Source organism: Lonchura striata, chromosome 20 (genome assembly GCF_046129695.1).
Source record: "Lonchura striata isolate bLonStr1 chromosome 20, bLonStr1.mat, whole genome shotgun sequence".
In the NCBI taxonomy this organism is placed as follows: domain Eukaryota; kingdom Metazoa; phylum Chordata; class Aves; order Passeriformes; family Estrildidae; genus Lonchura; species Lonchura striata.
The window spans coordinates 9,632,764-9,655,117 of NC_134622.1; the positions used below are offsets into that span (position 1 = coordinate 9,632,764).

At 43.6% G+C, this 22,354-nt stretch overlaps 1 protein-coding gene across 5 annotated transcripts in view; it reads right to left on the reverse strand.

Annotated features, from left to right (window-relative positions):
• The window catches only part of BCAS3 (BCAS3 microtubule associated cell migration factor), a 298,857-nt gene that overhangs the window by 77,570 nt on the left and 198,933 nt on the right, over positions 1-22,354 (reverse strand). The window lies entirely within an intron of this gene.

Sequence of the window (22,354 nt, forward strand, 5' to 3'; positions counted from 1 at the left end):
GTGCCAGCATCACCAAGAACATGGAGGCGAGGAAGAAGGAGGAAGAACAGGATCAGCCCACTTTCCTCCATCTTAGAACTTCTGACCCCCATGTACAAAGTAAAACCCCCCTGTACAGGTGCTAAAACCCCCCTGTGCAATACTAAAAAAATTTCCCCTCTGTTTTGTAACTACTTTTACTATACTATCTAACCCTTTGTGAGTGCTTGTTCCACCTCCAAAGTTGGTAACTCATCCCATGGCTCAAACCCAAAATCACAGCTGTTTGCAGCTGCCTGCCAGGGTCTAAAACGCTTCTGACCAAGGCCTGGAACCTCTAAAGATATTTGAGGGACATTCTGAGTTCCAACAAGACCCTTCCCCACCAGCTCCCTGAACCCATCTGCCAAGAGAACGAGCACCACAAGCTTGACTCTGCTGTGCCTCCCATCCCAGGCCCTGCAGGCGCTGCAGTTTGCACTCCAGGCTGACGAGGGGAGGCTCTGGGCAGAGGCAGAGGCTGAGCAGAGCCTGCCAGGAGCCTCCAGCCAAGCCAAGCACAGGGGGAACGCTGAGGGAGCGGAAAGCAAAGTCCTGCCCCGCCACAACCACCCCGCTCCCTAAAGGGTGGCCAAGGCTGCCTTGTGGTTACCTGCCCCACTCTCTGTTGCACAACAGGAGATCCCAACAGCCCCCAGTCTCTGTGGCACCACGGGTTAGGTCACCATTAGGAACATATTTTGCAACCCACATAATAAACACTTTATCCAACTTACTAAAACGAGCCCGGAGGCAAAATGAGTGTAAACACAGGCACAAAACTACTGATATGTGGACAAATACTTGACAAAGTGAGGACCAAAATTTGCCAAGTGCCATTCTGAAAAGCCCATGGCTTTCTAAAACAAGCTTTGCTTTTTATCTTTGGTTTACCAAAGATTATGGGCAGCAGCCAATACAGTATCAAAGCTTAAACCTCAAGTCCCTGCAATCTCCTACCCATCAAAACATTTCCCATGGTTTTATTAGCACTAACAATGAAGTCAATGGGAGAAGAATCTGGCCAAAGCCAAAACAAAAACCTCTCACGCCATTATATTGCACAAAATGAGCAAAAGACTTGTGAGAAAGACAGAATCACAGATGTAATATTATATATTACCAGTTCCATCCCCAAGGAAAGGATAATAAAAAAAGATTGGAAAAAAAAAAAAAAAAAGGCAAGAGAATAAACAATCCCACCCCACCTGATGGCACCAACATGGGCAGATAAATGCACTGAAACTCAGTGTGTGTGCAACAGGTACCAAGGAGAGAGATTTAACAACTGTTGGAAAACCAACTGATCATCTGTCAGCAAAACCCCAGCACCTCTCTCCTGAAAATCAGTTTTGAACTGAATAAAGGAAGGAGATCCTCCTCCACACCCTCCTTTTGCTGGTGATGGATTTGTAGAAGCATTTTTTGTCTCTTTTACGGCAGCAGCCACATGAAGTTCTAGTTGGGCTTTGGCTGCTCTTATTTTCTCCCTCCCAAAATCATGCTGAGATGAGCTGAACCAGCACAAGATTTACTTGCTTTTGTAATCACTCCAGTGCTTGGAGATTGAATTCCTGCCTATGAATGGGTGTGTGTACATTATCAACACACGTAAGTGCATCGTACACTTTTATGTAAGGGATCTAAACAACACGAATCAGGAATTCTCCAGCTCACATTCCTCAGCATCTAGGGCAGCTGAAGGTTGTCTCAGCCATGCAGGGAAACAGCTGTGGACTTGGGATGCTACAAGAAGCTTGAATTTCCAGCAAAATTTGCAGCCTTGCTTCTCCTGGCGATCCCAGCCCGCCGTGACGCCCGAGCTGCCGTTTACGGATCCGTCGCCAGGAGCTGCTTGATGGAGTTAAGAGTTGTCTCATTACAGCTCAGCAGCCATAAGCAGAAATCCAGAGCATAAAATCAAACATTCTGGTCAGCTGCAAAGTGTAGCTGAGCACTGAATCAAGTCTGAGTCTCCTCCAACAACTTCTTACTGTCACACGCGGTGCCACTGGATGAGAGCAGTGCCACCAGCAGCAGGCTCCAAAATACCAACTTGTCATCCCAAACTTTCTCTACAAACTCAGCCATAGAGTTTATTCATGGCAAGAAGTGCTCTGGACTTCTAAATGGCCAAGCTGGCCAAAATGGTGGGAATTTTCCCTTTGAATTTCTAAGGAGTTTACAAGCTGCTGGGTTTAGAAATCATCTTTCTTCATGAGAAGAAGACAAGAGGCTGCCTGAGGACATTGTTTATTAAAGCCTTTTGTTCAATTTACAGATTGAAACAAATAATTGTGGAGACATTTGCAGCTATGGAAAAAACGTGTTTACAAAGTGGAATAAAATACAGACTAAATACATTTGGATTACACTGGATCAAAACATACAAGTTTCTAACATAGCATAAAGGGCGGTCGACACTACGAGGACAGGAGGAAAGGCGCCACTGAGTCATGGATTTTATAACAATCTGGTCACTTGAAAGACTTTGGAGAGTTTTACTCTCAGAGTCCTTAACACGCAAGAAGCTCAGAGCCACTCTCAGCAGTGAGCAGCACTTGAGATCACAGACAATCCATCCTAGGGACACCCACCTGCTCTTCACACATGACAGAAGCTTCCTCAGAGGTGAGAGAGCTCCCTGAATATTCCCCTGGAATGTTTCCTGATGCTTTACTTGGGTCTGGGTGCAGTCTCCCTCATTTGGTCTCATATGTAAACTAAAAGTGCATTCAGAACTGGCAAAGCCAGCTCATCTCTTCCTCCCTCACCCACAGCATTCTCTCTACAAAGACATTTCTCTCACTTTAAATGTTTCACACGGTGAGACTGTCACCTCTTGGGAGATTATTCTGTAGTTTACCCTCACGTTCTTGGGAAAATATATTCTGGATATTGGATAAATAATATTGATTGCCAATATATGGAAGAATTTCCTCCCTGGCAGGGTGGGCAGGCCCTGGCACAGGGTGCCCAGAGCAGCTGTGGCTGCCCCCGAATCCTTGGAAATGCCCAAGGCCAGGCTGGACAAGGCTTGGACTAAGCTGGGACAGTGGAAGGTGTCCCTGCCCATGGAAAAGGGGTGGTACTGGGTGATTTTTAAGGCCCTTTCCAACCCAAACCATTCTGGGATCCTGTGATTTGGCAGGAAGTAAAGAGAATTGTATCAGAAATAAATCTCAAAGAGCCTGAACGAGGCAGGGGAATGAGATCAGTGGGAAAATGGCACAAGAGGGATGAAGTGCTGTTCCTAACTGTGAGCTCTCAAAAGCTTATGTAAACAGCAATTTCCTCTAATATCTTAATTAATAGCACAATGACAGAATCAAGGGCTGTCTGTAATGCTGATGGGAATTTCCAATAGAAGAAATCTATCACCATTAAAAGAAGGGACAGAATTAATCAACCAAATTGTTCTCCAGTTTACAAACTCCAAGCAAAGGCAAAGAGCCACTGCTGCCAGTGGAATACCATGGCTAAGGAGCTCTTAGTAGCACAGAAGTATTTTCTTAACATCAGTAAAGTATGTTAACTAATATTATATTTAGTTAGCTGAACTCCTCTGGGGATTAAAGGCCCACTGTGCCTAACAAAACTTTGTCTTGAAACAGCCTAGCAAATGTTATTTTAGCACAGAGTATTTGATAGCTAATCGTGCTATAAAACTATAAAATAAAGTTGTGTTTATTGGTACAATTAATCCCTCCATAGCCCACAGGGCTACGAAAGAAAATGGGGGGATGAGGGAGATCAGATCAGGGGGGTGGGGGGAGAAAGGAGGGGTTATCAGGAGTAGGAAGGACCAGGAGTCAAGCAGTGGTGTGACTTCAGGGAAGTATTATTATTCTTACTAATTATTATTATTATTATTATTCCACTTGTAATCAAGAACACCATCTCCATCTGGGAGTGACTGAGAGAGAAAAAAGGTGAATTTCAAAAATTTTCCCCCCAGCCACAGCTAAATGTGTCACTGCACAGCAGAACATCTCCACCCCATTCAAAAGGATAGATTCCCTAAAATAATACAAATCACAATTCCTCTCCACTGCCTGAATTTGTTCAAAGTTTTTCCATCTAGGAACAATCTGAAGAAAAGCACCAGAGGAAAAAAAAATCCAATCTGTGATAGGAGAAACATATGCTTGAAATCTAGAGAGCATGTTAATTGTGGTTAATATGTGATTTAAATGAGGAATGTACACAACACTAACACTCAGAGCCTATGCAGTGACTTCCTATTTTCATTTTTACAGCTTTGGCATTAATATCCAGCAATTGCTTACAGTTGCCAAAGGCTTCTCCTGCACTTCCAGCAGAGGTTACTGGATACTAATGGAGAGCAAATGTTTCTAAACCAGAATGTGCAGTGCTTTCATCTTGAATAAAATAAATAAAGCACCTGAGGAGGACAAGGAGACAACTGCAAATTTTGATAAAATACAATACAATAAAAAACAATTCTATACCTCTTTGAACCTGTCTATGCAGGACATGATGGGGGGCAGAAGTTTACTGTGAATCCCTGCAGGATGCCTTTGGGATGGACAGTTTATGCACAAACAGCTACAAACCTCCAGTGGGTGATGCAGTTGTGATCCACAGAACCCAGAATCACCTGTGGGGTCAGGATCTGTCCCCAAAGCCCAAATTCAGCCCACAGAGCCCTGCTTGGTTCTCCTAAAGCCACGTCAGCACCCAGGCTGGCAGCACAGCCACTGCCACAGGGGAGAGCATTTTTCCTCCCAGGATTTTTCCAGGAAAAAACCCTCCTCCACAGATTTTGCAAAAGATACTACTTGAATTTTTAAGGGTGATTAGCCACATAAACATAATTTTCTCATCTATAGGAAATGTCCACTGTTGCAATGAGAAAAAGGGGAAATAAATGATAAATAGCACATGGTGTGTTTGTGGATTTCTTACCCTAAATTCCAAGCTGGATTAAATACAGGAGAGCTCTGCTAACCCCACCTCGTGTCACTGTGTGGAATTTGGGTTCACATTGACTACTCCCATGGCACAGGCACCTGATGGTCCCAGTCCAAGCAAATATTTTAGATATTTTATTAATACAGAACAAAAATCAGCCAGGCCCCAAACATCCTGCTATGAAACTGGGAGCAGGAACTACAGGTGGCAAAATAGCACACAGACCTGCCAAAACCACGAGATAAGAGTGAGACAGGCTCAATGATCAGCCTGGAAAGTGATAATCACAGACATTTCAGCATCCTCAGACAGCTGTTAGACTGGCCACTGGCTCAGGTTAATATTTGTATTAAAGAAAAGCTCTTTGGTTCAATTTGGATTAGGCAAATGTTGTGTGAGGTTCTGTGCAAGCAGGCAAGGGACAAAAGCTCTTCTCAGGAGAGCATCCTCCTAAATTACAGGATTTGTATTATTATCACACAAAATTGAAATTACAGACAGTATTCCCAGCACAGCACCTCGGAACTCAGAACAGCAGCTTCTCAGGGCTGTTGGTGGTATCAGTCTGTGGACAAAGTCAGTACTAGCAACAACCAATATACAGGAAAACTGATAGATAGTGATTTTTCTAAAATAAATCATCGTTTGATGGAGTTGTTGCATTAATCCGAAAGATAAAAAAAATAAACTCTCAGCCTGGAAATAAACACAGCGCTTTCAATGAACCTAATAACATGAAAGTAATGAGTTTGGAAAACAGATGTGGGAAAAGGCAAGGGAAGGCTACAATACACTCCACGCAATCTGGGAAGGAATGATAAAAAAATTTACAAGCTGTTTGGAGTCCTGAACAAAAGGGGTAATCAAGGCAGGCTGGGCTGTGAGCGGGACGGGCACAGCATCCTGCAGCAGAGACTAAGCAGAACACCTCACCCTCCTGGCCCGTGTGCCCGGCTTCCCCGTGCTGCTGGAACTCCAATTCCTGCCTAATTCTGGGTTTTGCAGCCCATAACTCACAGCACTTACTGTAAGGCCTTGTCACCCAACTCTTTCTCCCTTGTTTGTTTGATCTTTGGCTTTCTGCTGGGGCAGAAACTGCTTCACAAGCGGTGGGACAGGAGGGGAAACTGTGAGAAGAACAGAAATCAACCCAAAAATGCAATGTAACATCCTGAAGGAAGACACCTCGCTGCAAAGAGAAAGCACCCCCAGAGATGATTTCCATGCTGCCCAGTTGCCTCTCATGCTAATCATGATTTATGAAAACATTTAGGCAAGAGAGCCATCGGTTCACGGAGGACGTTCCTCTGCACAGAGTGGTTCTCAAAATGGCACTGTGAGAAAACTCCCCACTGCAGTTGTTTTACTTTTGCCTCTGAAAAAGCTTTCAAATTGAACTGCTAAAGTTCAGCCAGCATCTAATTTTAACCGTGAGTTCCAGGAGAGAGTAAAGCTGGTGGGAAGATTACAGAGTTCCTTGAAGCTCTGACCTACAACAGGAAGAGAGTTGTCAGCCTTCATGTCTCTCACTCTAAATCCCAAGGGAAACAACACTGGCAGAATGTTTTATAACACGTTCCCACTGTAAAAATTCTGTATTTGAGAAATATGATGCTTGCTCACTCCTTCTCCTAGACCTTTGGTGTGTCAGTAAAAACAGATGACCTTAAATGAGTAATTTTAGTTTTGCCTTTACGCCGCAGTTCGGGTACTCAGGGTTCACAGGGTTCTGTTTACAAAATCAGAGAGAACTGATACTACACAAGAGCAACACATGCACCCACACCTTTAAAATATTAGTGAGGAGTTGGCAGCTTGTAGCAGTGTAATAAGGCTCTTTTTGCTTCCTTCTCAGGTTAACTCTATAACTCAAGAAATACCCCCACGGAAGGCTGCAATCTGGGATTTTCATAAGGAAGGCTGAAAGGCTTCTGTCAAAGGGCCAAAAAGCAGCATCTGCAAAAGAGCTCTGGAAAGAGAAATTAAAAATAAAATAATTGGATTATGATCTCTCAGCTAATGAAATCAGATACGCTGTTTTTCTCCGAGTCAGGGGTTTTAGACAATGCACAGTGGTACAAGTCTGGATCCTTCCCCCTTGCTCCAGCTGCCCAAAGGATCACGGTTTCAGGTGCTGCACAGCATCAGGAAGCAAACCAGGAGTACAGCAAAGAAACTGAAAACGTTTTCATCCTGATGGTAATGAAGGTGTGGTGACAAATAACCAGGAACTGGGCAGGATATGAATAATGACTACGGGCAAACTGCTATTACAGGAGTAGGTCTTGGAGTACACGGACAGCTGAAGGGATCCAGTCACCCTGGAGCAGCTTAAAAACCAGATTTTCCCCGCTCCTTCCCATTCCTCAGCTTTTCAACTGCTGGGAATGATGCCCTGAGCAAACCCACATTCCCTGGCTCCTGACACTCGGGGTCTGAGCGTGGCTGGGTGGGAGCAGAGGCAGGAGCAGCTCCTGAACTTTCTCCTCCCCTCCATTCCTGCAGATAATGAAATCCAGAAACACCATTCTGGGACACAGTTGTTACAGACCTCACGTTATCTGCTGCTGATCCTCAACTGAGATGTCTCTTAGTTGGGGATGATGATTTTTGCGCTCATGAATAATTAGTTTTGCTGGTTTTAAGGGGGAAAAAAAAAAACCCACCGAGCGTATCTTTTAATCAGAATCTAAATGAAAAAATGCTAAAAGCTATTCCCCAACATCTGCCAGTCGAGCATAGATTTAGAAATAAAAATCAAGAGGTATAGACTCATCTCAGGGAATTATGTGTTCAAATCCTCATTTATGGAGATGAGAATGTAAGTGTTAACGTTCCCAGTCTTCTGCTGCATATCCGAGGCATTAGGGTGGCTTAATGAGAAACTGTCTGAAACCAAGAACAAGCTGAAGTCCCTCCCTCATGCTCACACTGAATTTTGTGTATAATTACTCAGTTATGAGTAACAGCAATTTATTAGATTTTCCCATCGAACGGATGAGTTGCTAATGTACAACATCTTACAAATATCCAGGGCTTTTTCCAAGGAAAGGCAGGAGTTATGAGGAACCCAAGCACTGAATGGAACCACACACTTTATCCACTCCATTTCTCTATAAAAATGTTTTTGAGGTGAACTTAGTGGCTGTGAAAAGCAGATTTTTCTAACCAGGGGATCAATTCCTGAGGGCAGAAGAGTGGTTCGAGAGCCCTGAAAACAGCTGGTATAAATGATCAGCATTTACTTCTACAGGGGAATGAAGCACAGCCAAAGGACAACTCTCATGAAGGAGTGACTGGAGAGCAACTGTGTTCCCTCTGCATTTAATATCAAATATACCATTGCAGCACTGCAGAAAAACAAAGTTTCTCTGTTGTATTATTCTCTTTAACACAGAGCTGGCTGCCAGGAAAAAAGGGGAAAGGTGGACAGCAGTGATCCTGAAGAAGGACATCCTGTGCTAGGTCAGCAGTGTGTCCCATTTTGACCTTTTCCCAATAAAGTACAGCAAGGAAAAAGTCCTCAGGAGTGGCAGAAGTCACAATACCATGAACTAAAATAACTTATGCCTTCCTTCATTCCTGTGATTACAAAAATCAGGAAGACAGTGCGTGGAGGATACACTTTGGGATGAGAATGAGAATTTGTAGGACTATGTGGAGAAGTTCTTGTGTGGATAAATCATGCTGAGGGCAGGAGAGGAGCTCAGGCACCTGCTCACCCTGGCAGCCTCTCACACCTTCCACTATCCCAGTTCCAGAGGGGTAATTCAGACAGAGGGATTGACACGTGAGAAGTTGTGGGTTCATCGCCATGCAGCCAAGTTTGGGTGTCTTTTTACAGCTGAACATCAAGACAGGCTTGAAGTGGGAGAGTGAAAAGCAGGGATTGCTTCCAGCGGGGGCTGCAAGGCTCCAGCCTGGCCTTGGGCACTGCCAGGGATCCAGGGGCAGCGCCAGCTCCTCTGGGCACCTGTGCCAGGGACTCACAGGGGACAATTCCTCCTGCGAACCCAACCTAAATCCACCTTCCTCCAGCTCGAGGCCATTCCCCCTCGTCCTCTCGCTGCCTGCCCCATTTCACACGGCGCTGGGGACAATGTCCTGCTGCTCCTGCACTCCTGCAGCGAGAGGCACAGGCCCGGGGAGGGCAGAGGATGAGGATGAGGATGAGGAGGAGCAGCGGGACGAGGGCCCTCAGCAGCGGGACCGAGGCCCCGCTCCATTCCCAGGCCTGTTTTATTTATCCATTTCTATTTTAATAAGCTGCCTCCCTCCCCCTGGAGCCCTGGGTTATGTGAAAATGCTGGTGCCAAGGGCGGGGGCGTGGTGGGGCTCCTGCTCCTGACGTACTGTGTGGTCAAGGAGCCGGGACTGGGGGGCCTGAACGAGGGCCAAGCCTTGCACTTCAGCTTCCTGACCTGGCAGCCATTCAGAGAGACCCTGCTAAGTGCTATTTCCTAAATACACCAGCTTTTCATAACAATCTTACCACATTGCTTTCCTTTACAAGCTCTCTTAAAAGAGAACTGGACTCCTTCTGGTTAATCTACACAGACTGCATTTGGAAGCCATCAGAAACTGAACTGTAAACAAAACGTTATTAATGTGTTGTAATCTGCCCTCAATGTTCCAGATGAAAAGAAAATGTTTTATAGTTTTGGAGTATACATTTTAATTGCCTTTTAAGAGTGCATATACTTTTAGTGCTCTCTGTTATAAAATTGCAGTATCTGTTTCTTGATAACTGTTGAATGATCTCAGCTATTTTTATTAGCTTTTCTCCCCCACCCTGGTCCCCTTTCTTAAGCTACCACCACTGGAAGGCTTTTCCAGACCGTTCCTGATACTAGGCTGGCAAAAAGTTCCATGCCTAAGATAAACTCCATTATAAACAACTTCTTTACAACATCCCCTCGCTATAAAAACACTCGGATCTAGAAAATTAGTTCTTTAAATGAACTTAGGATCCAGTTACTTTCAGTAAAAATCTGAACTACAGAGGGGCTAAACTGAATTTTCCACACTTTGAGCTCTTTCATGCTTGGTTTGCTCTTGTGCCTTGCTGGAAGAGCTTTTTCTTGGGAGGAGATACAGGAATTCAGCCCTGGAGATGTCACAGCTGTCCCCAGAGCTGGCAGAAGGTGCCTGGCAGTGTCCCAGCCCATCAATGGTTCATGGTAAGAACCTGCCCGAGCTGTAAACCCCAAACTCCTCCCAAAGCAATTCCCCCCTGGAAGTGCTGAGCAGAGTTCAGGAGGTTTTGTTTTGCTGCCTCCCCTCGAAGCAGACACTGCCTTGTACAATAAGGGCTTTCAGTACTTCTGGGATAAATGGGAAAAGGATGACAAAGTTACCTGGCAGCCTTTCCAGGTATCTCCTTACTAGAGAAGTACTCGGCAAAAGAAATAGAAATCCAGGGTCATAAAACTAACTGTGGGGCTTGTTGTTCATTAAGCTGCAGTTCCAGAAGGTGAAGGGAACCCTTAAAATCCTCCATTTCTGGAAATATCAGGCATCTGGGCATCACTGTTACCCTGTTTGTACCAACAAATGTGCTAGGAAAAACAGGCTCAGCTATCCAGCTTTAACTGTGCACTCCTAAATCCCAAATCCTGCTCTCCTGGCACTTGGCTCTTACACACCTCCACTATTAGTTTCTTTTCAGGATAATTAACTTTCTCAACAGCCCAAACTTCACCTCCAACTCCTCCTGTGATGTCTTTAACACTTCCCTAATACTTTTTTGACTTGCAAGATGCAACACAGGCCAGAATATTTCGCAGTGAGAACTGCATCCAGCACCTGGAGAAGAACCCCTTATTCAATGTTTTCCTCTCATTCAATTAAAATATTTGAAGTGAAAAAGTCCCTCTCTCATGTTGGGTTGGGATTCACATCATGCAAGTGAACTGCAGTTTATTGTCACTCTTTTAAGTTCTTTTTATCTTCAAAATTATCAGTGCCTGTAATTTTTTTTTTTTAATGTTGTTTTTAAAAACATTTTTCAGTATGCAGATGTGCTTGTGAAGATTAATGGACTGGGAACACTGAAATCTTGTATTAATCAACTTCAAGGGAAGGCAACTGCTGAGTAAAATTTTCCATAGTGCTGCACACAGGAGTTTATCCAGAGAGCTCCTTGTCTTGGAGGAGCCTTCTGTGAGCTCTGCACTGAGACCAGCCTTGGGTGACTCTGCCTGGATAATTCCCTGAGCACTGGACAAGCCACACTATGGGGAACCCTGTCCAGTGTTTAGCACAGTCCCTGTTATCAAAAAGAGCTGATTTGTTCCATGTGCCAGTCAATCTTTGGGCTCTGTGATGGGAACCATCCCTCCCTGGAGGATCATCCCTCCGAAAACGCAACTGCACACGACCTCAGGCCGAGGGGTGCGGAGCCACGAGGAGCCCCAGGAGTCAGCAAGGTTCTCCTCAGGAGGAGATTCCAGCCCATCACCTGCCACAAAAGCTCATCCCAGAGGGGAATGGAGCTGGGGAAGGGGCTGGAGCAGCAGGAGAGCCTGAGGGAGGCTGGGGGGGCTCAGCCTGGAGAAGAGGATGCTCAGGGGGGACCTTTTCCCTCTCCAGCTCAGTGTAAGGAGGTTTGGAGCAAGGTGAGGTTCACCCCCAGCTAACAAGCAATGGGATGAGAGGAAATGGCCTCGAGCTGCACCAGGGGACGATTAGGTTGGATATTTGGGAAAATTCCTTCATTCTAAGGGTTGTCCAGCCTTGGCACAGCTGCCCATGGCAGTGGTGGAGTCCCCACCCCTGGAGGGATTGAAATTCCTTGTGAAGGTGGCACTTGGGGACATGGGTTAGTGGTGGCCTTGGCAGTGCTGGGGAATGCCTGAACTCCACAATCTTGGAGGTATTCCCCAATTTAAATTATTCTATGGCTCTAAATGCTTTATATATAGATTAGGAGCTAAATCTGCTTTCTGTAGCAGGGTAATGACAGGAACCCAACCCCAAAGCAGGGACTGAGGGCAGCGTGTGTGCACACATTTCATTAACAGATAGGCTAATTACCCCAATTTTGTTACTAATTGGATCAGTTTAAACCTGCTGCATTGGAAGTCTCTTGGCAGACACAAACATCCCCGTAATTACAAAAACAACTGGTTTCTCCAGTTACGTAATTCTGCCAATTAAGTAATTCCTCCACATGTAAAGCAAACCCAACCAAAGCCATTTGGGCAGTTTTGACTCATTTTCAGCAATGTGCTGCTTCCCAGTGCTGATGCCTACAAAATCCAGCAGCATTCCTCATGGCAATCCTTTCCAAGGGCAGATCCATTCCTGCTGGGGGAAAGGACTCAATGGAATTTGCCAGAGTGGTGGGAAAGCAAGTTCTGTGAACAGAAAAACCCACCTAAGCTTTCAAGCTCAGCTTTTGGGAGAAATCTTTGAGGTTTGGAAGGTTTGATCTCAGTTTGAGGGATACCACCACCCTTGCTTTGAGCCTTTCTCCTGGGCTTGCTACAAAGCAAAGCTTTCCTGCAGCAGCACAACTCCAAATAGTTTGGGATTTGCCAAAACCAGAGAGACTTGGATATCTCACAAGAAAAGCTGGGTTTTACTGATCATGTTAAATAGTTTGTCAAGGCAGACTGTGGTGAGTGATAAAGCTGCTGGGCCTGTGATCTGCTCTCCTCTCAGCAGCAGGTACTACTGAAATTATTGCATCAACAGAAATTACTGTAAGGAATAAATATGAGTAAATTGTTACTGATTCTATGAAAACAAAAGGCAAAACCAATTTTTTTTTATTATTTTTAGCTTCCTAAACTAAACAGAAATTCTATAATTCTTTACAATATTAAAAACCACAAATAAATCTCTGTTTTTCATGACTGACATTTGCTATTTAAAGCCCAGGGACCTCCAGAGTAAATATTTCCAAGGATTGTGCTCCTGACAAGTTGACCTGTTTATACTGATTGAACAGTTCCTATAGGCAGCAGGAGTCCTGAAGTGTTTCCTTCTAGAAAGAAATTGCAGAGCTTGATATGAAACCAAGAAACCCACAAAAATTATATTTAGCTGCTCCCTGTATCACACAGCTTTATCTCTAGGGAGTTTCTGCCATCACATCTCTAAAAGGAGATTTCATGTGAAGTTCTGGAAGTCAAATAATGTCCCACCTACCAATGCAGTAACAGAGATCAGAATTAAGAGTATCCCTTCCCCTACATATAATAATAATAGTGAATGTTCATCTGCTGAAAAAAGCAAATAAATTAAAAACCAGTGCAGTTTGTAAAAGAACGCTGCTTGGGAAATAACCTTTGGAGGCACTGGAAAAACTCAGAGTTCAATCAACTTTATTTCCAGTACAAAAGCAATTAGATTTTTCCCATCAGAAATCAGATGAAGTAGTAAATTAGGATTTGCTGGTGATGGGAATTCTTAACTTGTGGCATAAATAGAATTTCCTTATTATTATTTTCGGCTGTGGCATCTGTCTAAACCCCCACTCCAAGCACAATTTGTGAGAAAAAAGCTGAATTATAGAGTTATCACAGATATCTACATTTAATTTGAGTTTTCCTCCTTCTTTTAAACCAAAAATTTACTTTAATTAAGCTTTAAACAACAAACAATAAACTCACAAGAACCAACAAATTTGGCTGCTGTTGCATTCACCTAAAACTCCAACTTTACTGAGAAATCTGATTTAAACAACTCCCACACCATCTGCATATCCCTGCTACCCTCAGAAGGCTACAAACATTTTTGTGTGTTCCACCAGTCCTGAGAAAGCAAAACACAGATAAAAATGCAAATTTTGAACTGTTTTTGTGCCTGCACAGAAAATATTTTACATCTAATATTAATTAAAAATAAATAAGTTCAAAATAATTTTGCTTGTTATAATGCATCTGGAGCATCAAGAGTGGCTCCTGTAGCAAGAATTTCAGTGAGAGAACAGTTCAAAATATTTTCTTTCTGTTTCCTGACACAGTGGGCATTTTGAATACGACTCACACATGATGAGAATTACATTTTCTTTTCCAAGCACAGCTCTAACTGCTGTGAAATTTTACTGAGGACCCTTCTTACTTTGACTCCTCCACCATGAGCTTTCTTCTTTTTTCCTCTGTGATTTAATCTGGTTTAAGGTTAAAGTGAATATTAATTCACAAGAGGCCCATGAAATAAAAAGGGTGAGAACTGTAATTCCAAGAGAGCTCTGGAATGGCACCCAAGTCCTGCCCTGCTTCCTCTCCTTGCCTCCCTGCTGATGCAGGAATAAATCTATCCAAGAGAGGGGGAGGGAGAAACAGGAGATTAATTAATGAGAAAAATCAAGAGTGGGAATAATTTCTGACTACAATATTGGCTACCTAAAATCCAAGATTGTTTCTTAAATAGCATTACAGGAAATATTTGAAGAGCAAAGCTGCTGGCCTGAACTAGAGCTCGTTGCTCACAGTTATCCATGGATCATTCCTGTTGATTCCTCCTTGGCAGCTGGAAGTATATTCCAATTGTCTGAAGAGAGTCTAAAATCTGAGATTCCCTCTGTCAGCACCTCTCTGATCAATCCCAATCCTGTGGATTCCTTTTCTGTTTAAAGAAATTCCTTGATGGATACACAGGCACGCCCTTGGATCCAGGTTGGAAACCTGGGTTCCTTCAGCCAGCAAAGCACTTCAGCATCTCACTGTGGCTTAAGCTGAGTCTGTTCAACACAAACAACAAGCAAGGCGAGCAGATGGAATAAGAAGAGGATTTCTTCTAGCCAGAAAGCAAATGCTGGTGCTTGGTATGAAATATTGTCATGGAAAAGACTCATGGGGGCATCCCTGACCCTCCTCAGCGCTGGCTGAGAACTGAGCAGAGAGCAAAGGAACACAGAACAAGAACCAAATTCTTCCCCAAATCTGGGAAAGAAATTTTTGATGGCCTCCCAGGCACACAGCAGGAAACCTCAAGAAACTCCAAATATTTGCCCTCGGACTGCAGGTTTGGATTCCTCCTCCTGCAGGCCCCACGGTCCGCAGCAGAAAGTCAGGAGTTTTATGGGAAATGGCCCAAAGTTGCCCAATGTCCTGTTCCTGGGGGAGAAGTTCTCCCTTGAGCCATGAGCATGGAAAATGCTGAGTGATGGATGCAGAGCCAAGAGCTCCTGGAGCCCACGGTGCCCAAATCCCCCCTTGCAAAGCAGCCACCACACTGGGAAGGTCACGTTGGAAAGTCACTCCATTAAAACAGTAATTAAAGAGTAAACATTAACCAGCAATTTTTCCTTAGGTCTTTCTTACTTCCAGTTGGCATCATTCCTCCCAGAGCGAGCTGTACCTTATGGATCTGCACGTTTATCTTGATGAAAAATCTTTAACTTCTCGGTCTTCAAGGCAGGAAAAGCCATGTCCTTCCATTCAGAGAAACCCTGCTCCCTGCTCTCCCAGCAGCAATCATGTTATCCATGTTATTTGTCACTGACAAAAGTACACTGGGACATGGTAAAACTGCCACGAGAAAGGAAATTAACCTCTCCACACTTTAATAAATGGGAGCTTTTATTCTGTGCAAAGAGCAAAGATAAAACTCCAGGTAAACATTATCTAGCAGGTGGGCTCTTGCAAACGTTCTGCATAGTCCTGACTGCTTCAATTTCCATCCTTACTCCTCACTAAGGTTTTTAGAAAACACAAATAACAAACACTTTCTTAAAAAAGAAGCTGAGATGAACCCATGCACAGAGCTCCATCAGGGAAAGCTGTCAACTGGCCCCACTCCACAGGAATTAATGCAAAGGCATTGATTTGTTCTAGGCTAATGATAAGGGCTCTTGGTTTAATTTTAGGAGAAGAACTTTCATTTTCTGACTGGAAACCAGAGCTATTTATTACACAACCAGAAAGCCAAAGTTCAGCTTTGTAAGTGACAAATCAAAGCCAAGCCCTCCCCTTAGGAAAGGAGGGAAAACAAGTCTGGAATGGTCAACAGCAGTTTGGTAAAACAAAACCCAACTTCTGCCTCTCACCCCCTGCCTCCTGCCCACCCTGGAGCAGCTCCACGAGGATTTCAAGGCAGTATTGAAGACAATTTTCCAGAGGGATGAAAATCACAGCAATTCCAGGCATAGCCCAGATCCTCCAAGGACACAAACCTCTTTCACAGCAACAGGAAACACACACACAAAAAAGAGAGACATTGAAATAAAACCACAGCAACGCTGTCAAAAAGACAACAGGAAGACGAGGGAGTTGAAGAACAAGCTGCTGCTGGTATTCCTGTTCCTTATCTCAGAGGGATCCTGGATCCTGAGCATCACTCCAAGTGCCACAGCATCCACCCTTGTGCTGGCATGGACACTCGAGCGTGGACACAACTGTTCATCCCATTTCCTGGCCAGCAATCTTGTGTCTGAGCACTGACTGTAATTTTTGGCACTTGGTCCTCTGCGTTCAAAGAGTTAAGCCATGTCCTATAAAGATAAAAATCTCCACTTTTATTGCTTTGTACGGCTCCTACCAAACGAGGATCCAGCTGTAATTGCAACATTCCAAGCTCTGGAGGTGCCAAGTTTTACTAACTATAATTTAACTGGTCCAGCTGATGCGGTCCAAATTCTTGTTTGGATAATCAGCCTTTGTTTAAATATGGACTTTCAAAAAAAAAAAAGAAAGAAAGAAAGCCCAGGCCAGCATTAGCCTCCAGGCATGTCATGTGAGCTGATTACCCTGCAGCAGTAGCAGACACTCATGCACAAGAGGAGGATTATTTTGCCAGAATTACTGTTACGGTAACACAGAATCAGAGCTTCTCTCCCCCCAGCCCCCACCCTTTTTCTTTTCTTTCTTTTTTTTTTTTTTTCCTCCCCCCTCCACAATTCACAAGTCTTCTTTCCAAGTTCAAATGAAGTTTAAAGGTGAAAAGGGCAAGAAAGTTTCATGACTGGCTGTTGAAAGAGGGAGAAATAACCAGGGTCTCCAAGTTTGCGTTTACTAAAAGCTCAACAATTTTGTATTTTGCTGCAATTCATAACTGCACAAATCCCTTTTGTTGGGTCTGTTTGGACTGAAATTAAACACTTGTTAATAATTTATAACTTAATATCATTAGAAAATAATAATAATTGTCAAGCGACTCCATTCAATACATAAAGCAAGTTGAGTGGCTCGTTAGGTTATTTGTCAAAGCAACGATTTCGATATATTTTAGCTTATTTCTACTGGGAAGAGCGGTTAAAGAGCCACCCAGCTTGCTTGGAAATCATTCCTCCACCAGCTGGGAGCAATTCCCAAATTGCTGCACCTCAGCCACATCCAAGTGATGCTGGCTCACTTTAAAAGCACTCCAGCCTGACTCCAGGAGGTGCCTTAAAAGTGCTGCAGGAGGGATGGCCAAAGCCCTTTGCTGCTCCCTGACCAAAAATGCATCCCACACTGCCCATGCTTTGCTCTAAATTTGACATCTGAATGGAACTGAAACAGTGGCCAACAAGCCAACTGTCAAAATGAGGCATTTAAGAAGAGAAAATTCTGAATACTGTTTCTTGGTCAAGGTCCTGAGCTGCACCAAGCTGTGCTGCCTTCCCCAGAGCTGAGTGCAAACAGAAGAAACACTTGTGCGTGTGAGAGGGATTTTGGGAGAAAATTCCCGTGTAAAATGTCACAGGCTGTGGTTCTTCTTGGGAAGCCATGAGAGTGGCTTTTTGGAAAAACAGACATGGAGAATCCCAGAATAATTTGGGTTGGAAGGGATTTTAAAGCTCATCCAGAGCCACCCCTGCCATGGCAGGGACAATTTCCACTGTCCCAGCTGCTCCCAGCCCTGTCCAGCCTGGCCTTGGGCACTGCCAGGGATCCAGGGGCAGCCACAGCTGCCCTGGGCACCTGTGCCAGGGCCAAGAATTCCTCCCAGTACCCCATCCCCACGCTCCTCCAGTGTGACATCAAAGCTCATCAGACAGCTGACCTATTTTACCACTTTTCTATCCATGTGAGCACCTGTAGCAATTCTGGTTTTGTTGCACATTCATCTGTGAAGTTGAAAACATAAAATTTAAGTATACTAAGCAAGAAAGTTGGAAGTTCAGATTAAGAAATTTATCTGAGCCAGTCTGCCCCAACCCTGAGCTTGTGTAAACTGATTTAAGTCAGTGGTGCCACAAGAACTGACATTAGTCAGGGGTCTGCTCTTGTTTCCATCTATTTATCTAATTCCTAATGTACTTACTGAATAAATATTCTAATTTTATTATTTTCAAACTCCTTCTCTTGATATTGTCCCTTCTGTCCCCTTGCCTGCAGGCTGAGAGCTGAACACCCACATCCAGAGAGAGCCACCTCCTCCCACCTTCTCCATCTCAGCTCTTCCCTCCTCAGCCTGCCCTGCTTTCATCCCACGATTTCTTCCATTTCTTCAATTCCTGGGATATTTCAAGGAAGCAGAGGAAGGCTCCAAACACTGCAGGTTATTTACAGCACAACAGCTCTCAAAATATTATTTAATTCACCCTGAAGCTGAGGAACTGCCCAATGTCCTCATGCACAAACAGGCTGTGGGGTCCTTTCAAGTGACCATGCCAATAAGAAAGGCAATAGGAGAAATGGAATTTTATTGAATTTACTTTTAAAGCCTCCCATGCTTCTCCCAGAAATCAAATGGTGCCTACAGAGGAACCAGAAGATGACACTCTGGTTAGTGACAGTAGGTCTTTATGGTGTAATTAATTTAATTAACTTTTTTAATTCTTCAATTTTTAGTTTAATGTGGAAGGTTCTTGATTTTTTTTTTTTTTTTTTTTTTTTTAAGTGAATGCTCTCAAACACATGGAAAAAATACAGGAATTGATAACACTGCTCTATAACATATTTTTACTTGAGAAAGGATTATGAGGTTGAATCTTAACATTATATACTTAAAACCATTTCTTGTTCCACTGCCTTTACAGTTCCAAAAAAAATGTACATTTTGGAGACAAAGGCCTTTATCCTCTTAAGTGCTGTGGATTTCATGCCAATCTCCCAATATAAAGCAGACTGCAGACTCAGACCCCAGAGAAATGGTCTCGGAAAGATTAGATTTTCCACCACAGAATAAAAGCCTTGTGTGGGGAACCACACCAGCTCCAACACCTCCTTCCTTTGGAGTACTCGTGTGACAGGGAGGAGCACCCCCAGCCCATCCCATGCTCCCTCCTCCAAATGGAAGTGGTTTGATCATTCCTCTGCTCCAGTTTCTCCATGTGTAAAATGTCCAGAATTGTCACATACAATTCTCTATTGTATGAAAAGCAATCTTTTTCTAGGTTCTTTCCTTGTTCTGTATCATTTTGCAACACAGAGTAAGCTTGCTCTTAATATTAGTGTACAAAGTGAATTCTGACTGGTGGTGGAAAATACACAAACCCAATGTAAGGGGCACGTGAAGAACATAATGATGAAAAATTCTTTTAAATCAGCAAGTTATTTATAGGAGTTGCCCATGAAAGGTATGCACTTCTAATAGCAACAGCATATTGCATGAAATTAATCATGCCAAGTGTCTGTCAGCTCAATAAATACAAGAGCAAACTTTCTTAAACTACTCATGAGGAAGAAAGGTATTTTATCAATCATCCCCATATTAGAAAACTCAAATTTTTCAGAGTATTTCAAACCCCATTGCCAGTAATAAAGTCCGACAAGGACAGAAAAGAGAGAAATATAGATTCAATACAATGTAGCTTCTGAGGATTCAATTTTAACACCACCAAAGCCACCCAGAAAAGAATGAATTCAAGAATCAGAAGATTGAACTGCGTGTAGTCAGCTGGGGACTGGTGAGCTGCAGATGGAAACTTTCTTGAGAATACACAGTTTAAATTCTAGTTAGGATAGTCTGTGATTAAATGCTCCTCCAATTTTTGAGTACATCACTATTTTCCCTACCGGCTACTGTGATACAAAGGACATCTCCTGCAAACATAGAACTGGGGAAAAAAAGGAAAAGTGCAAGTAAAAGCCATTTAGGTTTCCAGCAAAGACATCAAAGCAAACCAGCTAATGGACAGCCAGGGTAGTCAAACCACTCCTGCAAAATCCATTAGTTACTAAAAGTTCTGGAGGGCTCAGTTTTTACAGTAAAACCTGTAAAAACTCAGTATCCAGTTTCTCTGTTGGGACACTGAGGTGTGAAGATCCAAACGATGCTGGAACTGAACTTGTATATTTGAACCTTTTGAACTCCAGCTGCCCTTCATAAATTACTTTACCACAGGCTTTAACACGTTCCTAACCCGCCGTGCAAGAAAAGGGAGGAACCATTAAAAAACCCCTGGAAATGGAACTGAACTTTCTAACACTTCCAATGGAATTCCTCTTGGTTCAAAAGACAAGCAGCCACGGCAGGACTGGGGGATAGTGCAGTGAGAGAACATCTGGGCTCAGGCTATGAAAACAGAGCGGCCAAAACCCCTCCCAGCCCACAGCCAGTGGAGCTGATTGGAAATGGCCCCATCCAGGAACAGGCAGTTGCTCCTTTCCATCTGGAATCTCTGTCAGATGGAAGCAAACCCCACCAAATTCCCAACTGCTGCCAGAAGTTCGTTCTGCACCTCGGAATGGGACGTGCTGCCCTGGATGGACAGAACTGTGGGATGCAGAGGGTTCTCACCACACCCCATCCACAGGGAGACAGAGATTCACTCTTTTCCCTGAGGGACACTCAAATATTTAGAGTTTAGAAACGAATCCAACTCCAAGGCAACAGCAATAAAGATTCTTAATTAATTTTAAGGTGAATTAAATGCAGGCCAGCAGCTCAGGAGCTCAAACACGACATTTCCTGCTCTCCATGGGAAATGAGGACAATAAGCAGGTCCCTCCTCATTATTTTTTAGATTGTCAGTGTGTTTATAGACAGTCACTGACATATCAGGGAAAAACTAAGGTTTTAAGTCCAGAAGAATGGAAAGGCTGGTTCCCAAACAGGACAGCACATTATCCTATAACCAAACTAGATATTCCTTTCTCCTACACCTTTCCCTGCAGAGATCTCAGCATCCAAAGCAGCAACACAGAATCCAAATGTTCACATGGACTCTTCAGCCCCAGTCCTGCTTGCAGAAGGATTTTTGGACTCAGGAAAAGTCACCAATTTTTTGTCAGTTAAAAATGAGGAAACTGTCCATCTTGAAGGAGTGTGCTTTCAATGGGTCACCTAATATAAAAATCCTGCTTTTCTCTTCTGATGATGATGTTATTGCATTATATCTGGACACTGCATTTCACTTTCTCTTTAAAATGATCTTGCTAAGCAGCAAAGGGACACAGCAGCTCCCATTTGCAGGTCACCTCAGGTCTCCTGAACAAACTATGCCCCAGGGTTTTAGTGAAACTCAGGAATTCCAAAAGCAAAGCACATTGCCCTTAGCACACAAAATGCTTCTGATTCGCAGAATGACACAAATGTACAAGAAAAAAAAAGGATGTCTGATTATTTTTTGTAATGGATGGCTTTTAGATGGGCAGAACACACTTAGGCATTTCTTAAAGCCCCAAACCACGGGTGATTTCCAACAAAGGCCTTGTGTGAAGTGCTGCTTGCTTATCACAAAGACTTGGAAAAAGAATTTTCTGGGGCTGAACTCTGGGTTTTAACTCTGGACAAAGAATCAGATGCTGCACAAGTGTGTGCTCCTTAGTCCTGTGGTGCTGCCACACTGCTGATCTTGAATCCTTCAGATGATAAATTTGTGTGAAATTATTTGACATTTCAAAAGAAAATAAATAAAAAAAGGAAAGTGACACAACTTTCTGAGTAAAGTCCATGACTCAGTTTGCCTGTTTAAGGAATAAGATACACAAAGCCTTATTAAATGTGGGCTTGCAATTTATGAAATTACCACCTCCATTAATTGAGACTCCTAATGAGACATTACAATGAACCATGTGGACAGTCCAACTCAGATGAATACCACAGATGTTTAAAAAAATAAGATCACTAAATCTCACGTAATTTAACCTGCTTTACTTCCAGCTTGCATGAAGAAACACTTGTGGTTTCTCCTTCCCTCTCCCCCAGCACAGACTGGCTTTATTTTCCTGCCTTCCCCGCTTGGAAATGAGCCACAGATCATTTACAGACTTCCCAGGTTTGCTGGGGCACTTTCTGAGGATCCCTCTGGAAAATGGGACCACATTTCAAACCAGAGGGACGCAGGTCGGAGCCTCAAAAAAACAGGCCAGCAGCCAGAGTGGTCATCATCAGTAATTTTTGTTTAAATATATTAACAACATAATTTACAGCATTCACATCATCCAAGTACCCCCGCTCCCTGCCCGGGGATCTGCAGTCATTCCATCTCATGAGCCAGAAAGGATCCACATTAATTTCTGCCATTAAACAAACGGTGCACAAGGTCCCAAACCCAAATCACAGCAATAACCCCCCTCTG